The 14,815-nt window shown below is 35.2% G+C and overlaps 1 long non-coding RNA gene across 3 annotated transcripts in view; it reads right to left on the bottom strand.

The window, feature by feature from the left end:
* The window catches only part of LOC140638067 (uncharacterized), a 181,322-nt gene that overhangs the window by 81,591 nt on the left and 84,916 nt on the right, over positions 1 to 14,815 (bottom strand). Inside the window, exons 4-5 of one of the 3 annotated variants that reach the window (XR_012035243.1) lie at positions 11,418 to 11,470; positions 3,549 to 3,766 (exon numbers count right to left, since the gene is read on the bottom strand). The exons of 1 other annotated variant lie outside the window; for it this stretch is intronic. This is a non-coding gene — a long non-coding RNA (uncharacterized lncRNA). The remainder of the gene's footprint in view (positions 1 to 3,548; positions 3,767 to 11,417; positions 11,471 to 14,815) is intronic. One more of the 3 variants, XR_012035245.1, reaches the window with a different exon arrangement.

The raw sequence follows: 14,815 nt of genomic DNA, 5'->3' as shown, positions 1-14,815 counted from the left end.
CAGAAAGCTAATTGTATTTAGAACATTCTGAGCTGAGAGAGACTGCTGTTCACACAGGGAAGTATATTGAAGAAATTAAGAAATCAGGTACTTTATTTAGAATGTATTGCACATGCTTGTGCTTTTGTGAATTTGTATTACTTTAAAAGGCAGATAGTTTCAGGGCCTCTGGAGTTGGTTATTATTAGTTTCACATCTAAATACACATTGGGAAGAAGAACCCATGCAGGGTACTCCCAATTTAGTGTGGCCTAGTTCAGTTCATCCCCAGAGTCAACTCACTAGATATCAAATGGATTAAAGGAGGATTCTGTACAGCAGACCCTTTTGGTGCCCCAGTGAGATCCTCTTAGCTTTTCCATCCAAGTCAGGCCCCTAGGGTCTCTGTCAGCCCCTGAAACTCTAGGATTGAAGACTTTTTCTCAGTTTATATACAAGCTAGGCCAGAAATGCTGAAGTGTTAACTGTAAGGAGTCCAATGGTGAATGTAAGTAAGAGCTCAAATACTCCCAGCTTCCTTACCCCTTTAGATGGGGGTTAGGGCAACTCTGGGGCATTTTCTACTCTGCCAAAGTCCGCAAAGAAGTGTAGCCACAGTTTTCCACAGTGCTACTCTTTTCAATATCTCACCTTTTTGGGGAGGAGTGGGGGTAGTTTATCACTTTTTTGTCTCTTTTCCCAACTCCCCATTTTATGTTTCTTGAAATCCCCTCCCAAGTAATCTATGTCCTCTCATTACTGGCATATCCCCCCATAATTATTTTTTATCTGTAATGTTTAAATTACCACAAGGCTGGCTACATAATTTGCAGGGCCCATTGCAAAACAAAAATGTAGAGCCCCTTGTTCACAAAGCAAAAAAAAAAAAAAAACAAAAACATAGTGCTTAGTGCATTTCCCACTTCCCAATGGGTTTCAAAAAAAAAAAAAAACCCACATATTATTTAGTCTACATTACCTACTTCCCAATCACCATTGTATCACTTTCCTTCTTTTTAAGTACATGGGCCTCCTTTGTAACACTGGATTCCATTCTACCTCTAATTGTCTACCAACTTAAGAACAATATTATCCCAGTGCTTTAAGGTCCTTACTGGTTGGGGGTACTGAAGTTATAATTGTTTTTCTCATACATCTCCTGACATTATTCTTGGTGCTCTGGAGATGCCTGATGACATAGTTATAAAGCTAGATTTTTAAAAAATTTTTATTTATTTATGATAGTCAGAGAGAGAGAGAGAGAGAGAGAGAGGCAGAGACACAGGCAGAGGGAGAAGCAGGCTCCATGCACCGGGAGCCCGATGTGGGATTCGATCCCGGGTCTCCAGGATCACGTCCTGGGCCAAAGGCAGGCGCCAAACCGCTGTGCCACCCAGGGATCCCTAAAGCTAGATTTTTATGTCAACTACATTTCCAATGAATACCTTCTTCAGTTCACAGCCAGGTCCTGAAGCCAACCAATAAAACTATGCTCCCATGATCATTCCTGTCCCCAACAGAAATAAGATCCTGACCTGATCGCTATCATACAGGCCACTGCAGACATGGTGGTGGCTCCCCGGGTACTCACCATCTAGAGGATCCTACATTAGCCAATCCTGGCAGCACATATGGGATCAGGAAAGCAGGGCTATTCTGAAAAAGAGCAGTCAGTGGGGCTGGAAATCTAAGGAGGATTTTAGAAGGGAGAATTTTATCTGGGTCTTCAAGACAATTCCTTCACCAACAACATCAAATTCTAAGGAACTTCATAGTTCACCCTATATAATTCCCATTTCCACTACTAAACAAGGTTGGAGGCAAAAGAAACCTGTGCTGACAAGCCTGACTACAAGTCTGTAGTTTCATTAATACTTGGCAGTTAATTAATTAATCAATTATTTATTTATTTATTTATTTATTTATTTATTTATTTATTTATGTGGGGCTCCATCTCAGGGCATGAGTGGAACAAAAATTGAGAGTCAGACACTTAACTGACTGAGCCACCCAGGTACCTCAATACTTGGCAATACTTTTGCTTATCTGTAAGATTCCTTATCCCAGGTTTTCCAACGTTTTTCTACTCTCATATCAAATCTCCCCTCTCATTTTGCTTAGATTAACTGTGTGTCATTTTTTCTAAATCACCTCATCCATTGGCCCACAGAAATTTCCCATACCACTCATGTGCTAATCACATCAGCCACTAGTCTGGACTGGCTGCTTTTTTCCATGACTTCCAATCACACACTGAGTACATCTTTATTCTAATGGTTCATAGTGTTTGTTAAATGCACACATTTCCTTAATTCAATTATCTCCATCCTCATTACAAAATAAATAGTTTTGCTTCCAACTTGACTAAGAAAGAGGCCAGGGGATGGAAGGTGACTAGCTTTGTCCTGCAAAAGTACAACTTTTGATATCTTTAACTGTCTCTTCTTCCTCCAGTCTAAGTCTCCTGTTGTTTGTGATAAGCAAGTAACCCCTTGCCTAGCTCTGCAGGAAAGATCAAATTAAAATTGGCTACCACCAAGTATAAACTAAGCTGTTATCCATTAGGCAGAGAGGAATGAACTTTATTCCACCTATTGGGAAGAAATTAAATTGATAATGATTTTATATTATTTAAAAATATTGAATAATATACCTTTGATGTATAGATTTTTTAGCACATTCTTATAGGCATCTTTAATGACACAGTACTGAGATCTTATTGGTTGATTTTTAATTTTCCGGATTTTCTTACCAGAAATTCGTCATAAATAACCTAAGTATATACATGATCAGAGTTCCTGAAATACTATAACTAGTGGGATGCTTTTTGCAGTTTCTCTTTCTTCATTAAATGGGATATTATCTGAAATTCTATTCCTACTTACTTTTATTCATATATCCTACCGTTGGGGAGCACAGGTAAGACAGGATGTATGTAACTATTTTGATCATCAAAAGAGTAGTGTAAACTTATCTTAAAATTTTTCTCTTTTATCTTTATATATTCCCTGAAGTGAAATGCTAGAGGTGATAAAGTGAGAGAAAAAGAAACTTGGTAATAATAGGAACTCAGCAGACAGCAAAGTTCACACTTTTCCACCTTCATGTTCTAGCGCTTTTAGCCTGAACTGTTAATTGTTCTTACAGCTTAACTCTTTAGTGCCAGAAAAAAAAAAAAAAAAAAGGTAATATATTCCCATGAAAAGTAATTATCATTATATTTACAGAACAAGAAAGATTTTCATTTTACAAAGTCTTTCTTGGTTTTTGTTAATAAAAATAAATTTTAAAATTCACATGCCCTCCTTTATTTTTTGCTAACCTGCTAGTCTGCGGAAGGTTTGGAAGCAACTTAAATATTTTTCTTTGAGAGGTGCTAGAGAAAGATGAATTATGTGCATGTGTCTCTCCTGAAATTAACTCCTTGCAAACTAGAAAAATAACTTTTTTCATAGTATAACAACTTTTTCAATCTTGGAAATAAAGCTCAGAAAGCTTAGCATTTTCTTTGAATAGGAAAGAAAATTATTTAAAAAAACAGCTTTGATTTTATCAAGTTGCTACTTAACCTTTTCATTTTCCTCAAAAGAACCAGCTATTTTCTCATCCCATCTCCTTCACATCTGATTTTCTTCTTTCTTTAGAAGCCAGAAGTTAGGACCACTGGAGCCCTGATTTTCTCTATCTGGTCTGCAGAAACCAGTTTGGAGTCTTCATGATTACAGCTTCACACAATGCCAAAGTCAAGGCCCTTCCAGATGGCTGACTGAAGTGGTTTTGGGAGAGACTGGGAAGAAAATTAAGGGCAGTACTGAAAATTATATAATAGAAGCCTAGAATTTAAGCATACACATTTTCATATTTAGCACCTCTTGAAAGGAAATTTTTATAATAGAACTGCTTTATATTTAGATCTGTATCATCCTTGGTTGCCTTGTCTTGTTCCAATCCTCTGAGGGTACTCTATAAATAATAGTGACACAAAAGCCTCAGCATCTTTTACAGAAGGTAAATGTTCTCTGTATACAAGGCTGTTGTTGCAACTGGCTCATCCTTACTAGAACTTTTACTGTGTCTATTTTTAATGTGTCCTTGTCTTGTGACTTTTGTAATAAAAAGCAGAAGAAAATAGGAATACATATGATTTCTGTAAACATAAAACCCATGATGCTTGCTCATTAATCTTTGAATGTCTGGCACATAGTAGGTGATTAACAAATATTTATTGAATTAAGAGGGCCATTGTGCTCTGAGAAAGTTAAGACTATGGTCTTCTCATCACAATATATTAGGTAATCAGATTTAAAAACAGATATCCCACATTTCTTATTTTATTCTTTTTGACATCGTTGTCTTCTTTCTTCTTCTTCTTCTTCTAGACATTCTTATCTATTCCAAAGTAATAGAATACATTTCTCATATTCATTGATATACATTCTCACAGAGCAATTAATTAATTTACTTATCTCAGAAATACTTGATTGAGAATCTGCCAAATAAAATGCATGGGGAGCATCACCCACTCTTTAAATAGCCTATAGTTCTAGAAGAGAAGAGGTGAATTAAACCATTTTAGTCACACTAAGTTTTATGAAGGAAAAGTTCAGGTGTTATGAAGGCATTACATAGGAGAAGAGTGCTTTTCCTTTTGTTCTTATTGAGTAGAAGCCATTTCTTAGATATTGGGGTTCAATCCTGTTAAAATACATTTCTGATAATCTTACAACTCATTCCAAATGAGATGCTTTTATCTAATTCCTAGTAGTCATACTATTCAATGGCCATATGTATATAGTTTTAAATATTTTACAGTAATTAAAATAATCAGGTTTTCTTATTTAAAAACTAAAATCTACTGTGATCATAGCAAAGATGCTCTGGTTTCTCATGGCACCCAAATTACTCTAGTTACAGATAAGGAAATCTGATCATTCTCTAATTACCAACAAACCATAAAATATTCTTTCACAGATGGGCAGGTTCTTGACTGATATTCAATCTGGAATCAGGCATGATTTCCCCAAATGTTTCTTTCTACTCCTGTGTGAGAAAGTGAAGTTTTAGAAAGGCCTAACCTGTTATCTGCTAAAATGGAATTGCTGGTTGTACAATGTCACACATGCTTACTATAAACAGAGTTTTGTTACTTTTATAGCACCTCATGTAGTTTTTAGGGTATGTGAAAATATATGCCTTTGAATGATTGTGAAGTACTTCCTTCCAAAGAAGAGCTTTTTCAGAATAGCTACAGAGGGAAAGTTCCCCCCAGAATGTCAATTTACATTGTATCTCTTTTATCCACAAGTTTATCATTCTGTGAACAATTTCTAGGATCATTCAAGAGCTTAATAACTGGACTGCAGTCTTCCACCATATTGTTAAAAGGCTGCTTGCCTTGGTTTACAAATTCTACAAATATCTTACAATCATACTCTGGAAGTGTGGTTTAAATTCTTCCTACACTTTCATGATAAGATAGTAGACTCTAACTACTAGAATTCATACATCTACCATATGAATTTGCAAATTACATAAACATGCAAAAATATATGAGATTTCGAGCCCATCTCCATTCATTATACTTTTTTTCCCTGAGAGAAAACCATAGGTAAAATTTGGTGTATATCACTTCAGACTTCTAGTCTTTCCTGTGTGGGCCCATGCCTCTGGATTGTGAACTTCACAAGTGTTTCTCAGTTTTTTTTCCTTCTACGTCCTTAGGTGGGACAAGATGCTAAGTGAGATGGAGGTGGATATTTCACTTCTCTCAGGTCAGTTAGGCTCTGATAATACCCTAGTAGGTCAGACTTTTGTTAACAAGTTTTCTCTAATGGCTGGCCTTGTTAAGGAAAACACAGTACTCTATATGGTACTGGCACAAAAACAGATATCTGGATCAATGGGACAGAATAGAAAACCCAGAAACAAAACCACAATTATATGGTCAATAATCTTCAATCAAGTAGGCAAGAATATGTGGTGGGAAAAAGACAATCTCTTCAACACATGATAGGAAAACTGGACAGCTACATACAAAAGAATGAAATTGGCCACTTTCTTCCACCACACACAGAAATAACCTCAAAATGGATTAAGGATCTAAATGTGAGACCTGAAATCATAAAAATCCTAAAGAAGAGAATGGGCAGTATTTTTCTGACATTGGCCATAACAATATTTTTCTAGAGATGTCTCCTGAGGCAAGGGAAACAAAAGCAAAAATAAACTACTGGGACTACGTCAAAATAAAAAACTGCAACAAAACTAAAAGGCAGCCAATAGAATGGGAGAAGATATCTGCAAATGATACAACCAATAAAGGGTTAATATCCAAAATACATAAGGAACTTCTACAACTCAACACCAAAACCACAAATAACCCAATTAAAAAATGGGCAGAAGACATGAACATATATTTCTTCAAAGAAGACATATGAAAAATGCTCAATACCACTCATTATCAGGAAAACGCAAGTCAAAACTAAAATGAGATATAATCTCACACTTGTCAGAAGGGCTAAAATAAAAAACACTAGAAACAGTCAGTGCTGGCAAGGATGTGGAGAGAAAGGAATCCTTGTGCATTGTTGGTGGGAATGTAAACTGGTGCAGCCACTTATGGAAAACAGTATGGAGATACCTCAAAAAATTAAAAAAAATAGAACTACTCTATGATCCAGTAATCATACTCCTGGGTATATACCCAAAGACTACAAAAACAGTAATTCAAAGGGATTTGTGCACCCTTCTGTTTATAGCAGCATTATCTACAATAGCCAAATTATGGATGCAGCCTTAGTGTCTATATATACATGAATAAAGAAGGTGTAGTATATATTTACAATAGAATATTACTCAGCCATAAAAAATAATGAAATCTTGCCGTTTCAACAACATGGATGGAGCTAGGGAGCATAATGCTAAATGAAACAAGTCAGTCAGAGAAAGACAAATACTATATGATTTTACTCATATGTAGAATTTAAGAAACAAAACAAATGAATGAGGAGAAAAAAAAAGATAAATTAAAAAAAAAACAAAACAACAAAACAAATCCAGATTCTTACCTGTGGAGAACAAACAGGTGATTACCAGAGGGGAGGTGAATGGGGAGATGGATGAAACAGATAGAGGGGATTAAGAGTACACTGAAGGAAACCTGTTGAGAATTTTTGCTTTTGTGGAAAAAAGTGAAAATAGCATTCAGCACCTGTTGAGCAGCATATACCCCAAACAGCAATGGTGGCCCTGCCACCTTCCTTGCCTAGTAAACTACACTAAGCATCTCTGCATCCAGCCACCATAGCTTTGAATTGTGCCCATGAGCATCTGTGCTTTACCTTGATTTATTTTATGCATCCATTAGCAAGATGGGGTAGAGATGTTATGAGATAAAAAAAAATAAAGAACAGGGAATAGACAAACAGAAAATATCTAACGGGCTGGCACCATATACTCAAACTAGTTTGGGATGAGAAAGCTCAGAGTTGGCTCAGCATTTGCAGATTGGCTGACTGGATATACCTCATTTCGGGTCAAGTGGTAAAATAGAATTTATTTAAGCTTTAGTTTGCTAACACAGCACACTGGGCAGGAGTTGCTCCATCTTGGGCCTAGAAAGTTATTTTAGGGCATCCTTACAACATGTAAAAAGCTGAGAAGACTTTACAATTACCAACATTTTTAGGATCCATAAGAGAGAAGAGGACACAGGGCCAACCACTGGCCCAAGACTGGGGAGAAAAACAGATGAATATAGGAAGTCATGGCTTCTCAGGTCAGAAAGCACCACAGGAACCAGTTCTGGGATAGAGAGACCTGAGCTATAGTAGATGAGTTGCCGGTGAAAGAAAACAGAATAAGTCACCTCAAATATGCCTCTGACATAAAAATTATTTTGAGCTGATGGTAATTAAGAACCTAGAAAAAGTCTCACCTTTTCTTCCTAAAGGCAGGATATAAATTCCCCTTTTCCTGGAGACAGAAGTCTCTCAACCCAGAGGAATAAGCAAAGCAACTCTACTCCATGAGTTCCCTCCTACATAATTACCTTCCCACAGTCTGCCACCCTCTGGAAGCCTAACACTGCTTTCCTTTGTCTTGTCATTTCTTTATAAATCTACAATCTTTGTTGAAGATGCTAGACAAGCTTGACTTCTAAACGCCATTTTGAGTTACTTTTCATTTAGGTTTCTTTCACACAACGTTCATTGCATGCATGAAAAAACTGCTTTTCTCTTGTTACTATGTCTTTTTGTTAGAGTCCCACATGAAAACACAAGATTAGAGGTAAAGTTTTGCCTCCCTTACCGTGGAAGCTCAGTGCTGTCAAAAAACAAACTCTGCTCACTAAATAAAACAAAGTGGAAAGATGAACTTATTGCAACTGTTTTGGCCTCCAAGCCAATGTGAGCAATGAATTCTGAGTTGCTCACAGACTAATTTCATTTAAATATTTTTTAACAGGTGAAGTGAAAACTTCCAAGCTCCCTACATGTATAACCCAATCAAATCAATATAATTTTCAGTTTTCTCTATGCATTCACAGACATGTATAAATAGAGCTATACCCACAAGGATACGGTACCAATATCAATGACTCTATCTTTTATTTCATAGTATCATCTCACCAGAATACTGAGTATAGGTTGACACCATTCTTTTAGCCATATAATATGCCATAGTGTTGATGTCAATGATATGGTAATTAATACCATACCATACCATATCAATACCATTAATTATGGTATTGATGGGATTTTGTGTTGTGAAAGCATCCCCTTATTTTCCTGAAGCATTTCACAATGTTTTAATGGTAACTGAACAAGATAAAAGTGTTCTCTGCCATTTGGGATGTGGGGTAAATATGTCTTTTTGCCTAATGTATTATGTGAATTATATAGTAAAACACATCTCAACAATTTTGCTGTCATGAGCTTTTTCTAGAAAAAAGTTTTTGCAGTAAACCATCCTTTGCAGCATTTAGCAATCAGGCCTTTGTAACTAAGAGGTACTGCCTATACTGTACAACATGTGTAATAAAAAGTTCTATACACTCCTCCTCCCCAAAAATATCACTTTGCTTCACTTTTCTAGAATCAATCATTTTATTGAAACAATTTCATCAACTATAAATTCACTATCTAGAATAATTTAAATGTGAAATTAACCCAAATTTCCAGTAGGTTAGAATATATGTTCCTGAGAACAAAGCAGATGATTGGAAAGAAAGGGATACATGTTTTTTGATGAAGGAAATTGGCTAATATTAATATCTTATTTCAAAATAATGCATTCATTTCAGGGTAGCTAATTTTGGATATACTTGTTTTACTATTTTTTCTTATGCAATTATTATGATTATCTGATATTCATCTTCTAAAAAAGCACTACGTGACTTTACCTGTGGCCATGTCTAAACAGGAATATCAAATCAAACATTTTGTTCAAGTTTTATAAATTTTAGCTTTGAAATTCAGCACAAGCAATTAGACTATGCAATAAATTAAAGCTATTCTCATATAGCATATGAGAGCATATTGATTACTTTTTAATGTGATATAACATTCAGGACATCAGATACCTCAGCCTCACAATGTCAAATCACTGTATATTTAATTTAACTATTTAATTGAGATTTAATGCTATCAGAAGAGATTGTCAAATTATTTCCTTAAAGGGCCAGATAGAAAAAAAAAATTGCAATGAGTAATGCAATACATTTTGCAAGGACTCAGCTCTACCATTGTAGGGTGAAAGCAATGATAGGCAATATATAAACTTATGGTCATAGTTGTGTCCCAATAACTTTTTTGCACAAGAATGGATGATGGGCTACATTTGACCGATAGGCCAAACCTTTCTGATCTGTGCTATAGCTGAAAGTGAGACTGGGGTTGCTAATTGGGTGTTTGGTGGAAAGGCATTCTCATTCCAAAATCAAAATTCTAGGTACGTTTCTGAGCTGAAATATTTTTACATAATTCTTCCTTGATTTGAAAATAAACTTTTCTAAAATACTGACTTCTGGTGATAGCACTGGACCTCAAGACAAATTTTATCTCTATGTTAATACTTTGTGCTGGATTTTATATTTTTTAAGATATAGTTATTTATTTGAGAGAGAGAGAGAGAGAGAGTGCAGGGGAAGGGAGAGAGCAAGAGGTAAAGAGAATCTATAAGCAGATTCCCTGGCTGAGCTTAGAGCCCAAGGCAGGGCTCAATCCCACGATTCAGAAATCATGACCTGAGTCGAAACCAAGAGTTGGCCACTTAACTGACTGAGCCGCCTGGTGCCCGTTGCTAGACTTTAAAAAAATTGGTAAAAAATATATATATAATTTAAAAAATAAAAATAATAATACAACAAAGAAGTTACTCATTGGTCTTAGATTTTTGTTCTGGGACTTAGATAATAAGATATCCTAAGGTTAATAGTATATAATCCAAACCAGCTTTGGATTCTAGTCCCCCAGGATAGAATATTAATATCTTATTTCCAACCTACAATAGATTGGACAATACTCTTTTTGTTTTTTTGATTGTACCATATTCTTAGAGAATATTACACTTCTCTACCTTATTAACATCAGGCTAGGGCATAGACCTGATTAAGCCTATGATATATAGATGCACGTGCCATAGACCACTTCTGAGCACAAAATGTATGATCTACTGGACAACTCTGCCACTGCTTTTTTCCTTCTGTATGAGAACCTTAGGTCTCAGGTAGGTTTACTCTGTACTTCCTCCCAGAAAGAAGACATCTGGAGCAAAATCACAGTTGACCTATAGCCAGCACATAATGAGAGCAAGAAATAAAACTTTCTTTCCATAGTATAACCTACTGAAAGCTGACAAAAAAATTGCTTACAGAAGTTGTTTGCTACTCTAATAAAAATACTACAATGTGATTGGTCTTAGAGCCCAGCAGTAAGCCACAAAGGCTGGCAAAATGGCAACTGATGTTATGCATTTGGGGAGCATTTGATAAAACCTTCCTGCAACAACTTGAAAGAAAGATAGTATACCGAGAGAGTTGGTGCCTTCAGGCAGAATTGTTGTGAAACAGACTGGTACTAATGTGCACTGGTAATTATTAGTTGTACTGAGAATATACAATGGAAAAAGAGATAACTCTGGAAAAGATTAGCTGGTTTACAACTGGGAAATACAGAGAATCCAGAAATTCTAGGATTTTTTTTTTTTTTTTGAAATTCTAGGATTTACAGGATGAGAGAGGCAACTGTTTCTTATATATAACTAGTAAAAAATAAAATTAAGAATTGTTTTAAATGAAAAAATAACAGTTTAATAAAACTTTGAGATAGTTCTTTGCCTATGATAACATCTCTGAGTGTTTTAAGGTACCATCTAGTAAACTACCTTAGGTTGACAAAAATCAATGAAAAAAAGTAACAAAGGTAGAGCTCTCCTACCTGAGTTTGAAAAGCTCATGGTATAGGTAAGATGTCTCGAGAGAGAAGCATATCTGGAAAGATAATTCTGGATGAGGTTTTGCACACATTACTGATTTTGCACACATTGCTGAAGCAAAGACATTAAAACAAAGTTTTAAGAGAGTCATAGTTGCCAAAGAGCCATTCACTTGGGTAAAAGAATGTGATTGCTTGAGATTTAAAACACCTTCTGAACTTCTAACATTCCATGAGCAGGAAGCAGGATAAGAAAATCCCTCAGCACTCTCTAATAGTTTCTCCATATATAGCCCAAAATTATAAAGGTAGAGTGAGGCCTACTCTAAGAATAAACAAAGAATCATGTAGGGTAGTAAGCTGAGGAGTGACCCAAGGAACAGATCAGCTATCCCAAGAAAGACCTTCTTAATACTGGTAAAGGAACATTTCCCTCCTTATGGCTCCTTGCAACATTTTTCCAAGTAAGTTTTTGGAATTGCTACTGATGGGAGTCTACATTATTGGGAGAGCCTGGGATTTCAGCTTCTATCATGACTGGATGAGATCTATAGGGAGAAGTGAATGTATTTTAGCTGAGGGAGAGAGAAAAATCTCTGTGACCAAGAGGATAAACTATTTGTGACGGAGGTCATATAGTTGTGCCCAGTTACTTGCTGCTCCCTCAATAACAGAATTACCTTTCTTGAACGTATTTCACCAGGTTTTGCCATGGCCTTGATTTGGTTAAGGACATGGTAGTGGAAGAGACAAATGCCACTTTTGATTAGGAGCTTTCACAGCTATCACATAGGCCTACCAATGCCCTTTGTCCCTGCCATGAGACACATGAAGCTCCTCTGTCATTTATCTTAAAAAAAAAAAAATCCAAGTTGCAGTCACTGTTGAATATGAGCCAGTGACACGCACTAAGCAACATCTCATTTAGCATTTCCATTTTACTACACCTAATATTGTGGAAGTTATAAAAGAAATTTGTAAAATCTAACAAAACCTACCAATACTTATTTTTTTTGGATTTTAAGTTTATTTTTTTCTGCATACCTAATACAAATGATATGATTTGCTTATCTGAGTCATACAATATTAAATCATTATATTAAGTGATATAATAAGACCTGTGTCACTAAAGGAAACATTGAATGATGCCCAATTCAAAAAGTCTTAAGCATGGTGATTGATGGTTATGAAGAAAATACCTTTCTTTGTTGTTTTCTTTTTTCATTGAGCTCCTGGCTGCATAAGAAGACAATCACCTTTTTCTTTATATAATTGCTTAAAGTTAAAGCTGCTCTATGAATCTGAATTATTGAATAATTAAACCTATTTAGAGTTCTGAAGGCAGGTAATGCTGACTACTTAATTGTTGTGTTTGCCTTCTATTTAAAGCTTTGCCAGACTTTCTCTTTAAATACTCACATTAAAATGACTATGAAGCTATCTAAACCTTGTTGTTGTTTTTAACAATTGAAGAAATATGTTTTTGGAGTGCACGTAGGAAAATAAAGCTTGATAAATTTAATCTGGACAATTGCATAAAATAGAATTGCTTGCACAATTTGCCTTTTCTATATAGTTTTAGAATGCAAATTACATCATAGCTCTTAAGTATTTATAAGCTAACCAAAAAGGTCTCGTTTTATATAAATATGACTTTTTAAAAAATCTGAGATAGAGGCTGTAAGGATAGCTATTTCCAAAGTCTGCAATAAAGCCACAATTGGAAACTGTTATCCGGTGTTAACATTCTATTTGTTCATGGCCTAACAAGAGCAGTCAAGTTTATTTATGGATGTGTCTCCATCTCTGCAGTTCAAGTATCTACTTCTCATTCTCCCCTGCTATCATTAGCTCTTTTTCTGAAAGTTAATACTTTGTCAATATAGCACATTTTTAGAAAGTAGGTTTAAAATCTGATCAAACTGGAGGTTGAAACAACACTAAAGCTCTCTTACAGAGGCTTTTTTTCCAGAGGTTTATGCCAGGGGATTCTTATGAATAGATCCTTCTAGAACTTCTGGTAGCTGAAACTAGTACTATATCAAGTAATTTTTGTGTGTTGAATTCAAACTTCTTTTAGGGTGAAAAGCAGCTACCGAGGATGTATTTGTTCGACTTTAAGTTCTTATAATTATTTTCTTATCGTATGCCATTTGTGTCATGTTTTATCATTCTATCCTTTTCTTTCTTGAAAGGCCCATGTTATGATCATTCTTATCACAAAGTGGGTAGAGTAACCTACATTTTTACCCCCAGTTCACTGCCAGATGATGAGCTAAAATGAAAATGAAATTTTTTTACCAGCAAGTTTGATCTATTTTGGGGGGATGATCAGTAATTTAGAATTGAATGTAACTTCAGGAAACTGTTTTGAATATTCCCTCTAGAGCAGTGAGTAGTACAAAGCAAATAAAACTAAAAAGAAATACTTACTGAAACCATGTACCAAGTAGTATCATAGTAAAAGTTGCCTCCTGTTTTGGATTACCTCTGAAAATGATTACCCTGAGACCTTCCAGTTTATAAAAAATGTTTAAAAATATAAATAAGATGAAGACCAAAAGGAAAAAGGGAGTATTGTTTCTGCCTTACAAAAAGCTCAGTTCAGCACATTCAAGGTAAGACATATGGCAGCAATTTTTTTTTTCCAGCAATCATAGTGTCTTAACATCATAACCTTATTTTTAGTGGATGTGTCAAGGCTGGTGAATCTTGGAGTAGACATGTATTCTACATCATTCCCATCTTCCAAAAATATCCATGAAGTTTTCTTCTCAAATAAAGACAAAGTCAAATTATTCTTGGGGAGAAAGACAAAACAAAACAAAAACAAACTTTAAAGAGTCTCAGGGTTATTGCCTTTTACAGAAAGAAGCCTGTCCTGAATGCATGTGGAGACACACCTGAGAAGCAGAGCTCATTACAAGCACTTAGGCCAATTTCAAAAAGATTCATGCCTCTCGCTGCTTATTCGAAATAACTTTAAAAAAATTAGTTTACCAGTTATGAACATAATGACATCACCTTGATTAAGTTTATTGCTTCAAAACTTAATATTAAATTATATTTAAGGCCATTATTAGGATTGAATATAATAGCCGACCTACTATGTCTTGTTTTCAGTTAGAGTTGCCACTAAACCTTTCATCAAAATATTTTAGAAATCCATTTCTAACAATAATGAAACATTTGTTCAATATTTGAGTTACATGAGTTCACTTCAATTAAGATATATTTGCATAAGTTACCTTCAAAAGTCATTTATTTTCAGATAGATATATGATAGACAGACATGATTCTGGCATTTTAATACAGATTGGAAGCCCAGGTAAATCAACTGGATTTTTTTTTTCTGATACACTTATCCTACATACACTTATGTTTCAGTTATTGAAACTTAA

This window comes from Canis lupus, chromosome 8, assembly GCF_048164855.1.
Source record: "Canis lupus baileyi chromosome 8, mCanLup2.hap1, whole genome shotgun sequence".
In the NCBI taxonomy this organism is placed as follows: domain Eukaryota; kingdom Metazoa; phylum Chordata; class Mammalia; order Carnivora; family Canidae; genus Canis; species Canis lupus.
Note: the sequence above shows the minus strand (reverse complement) of the source record. Positions and strands in the feature narration are given on the sequence as shown.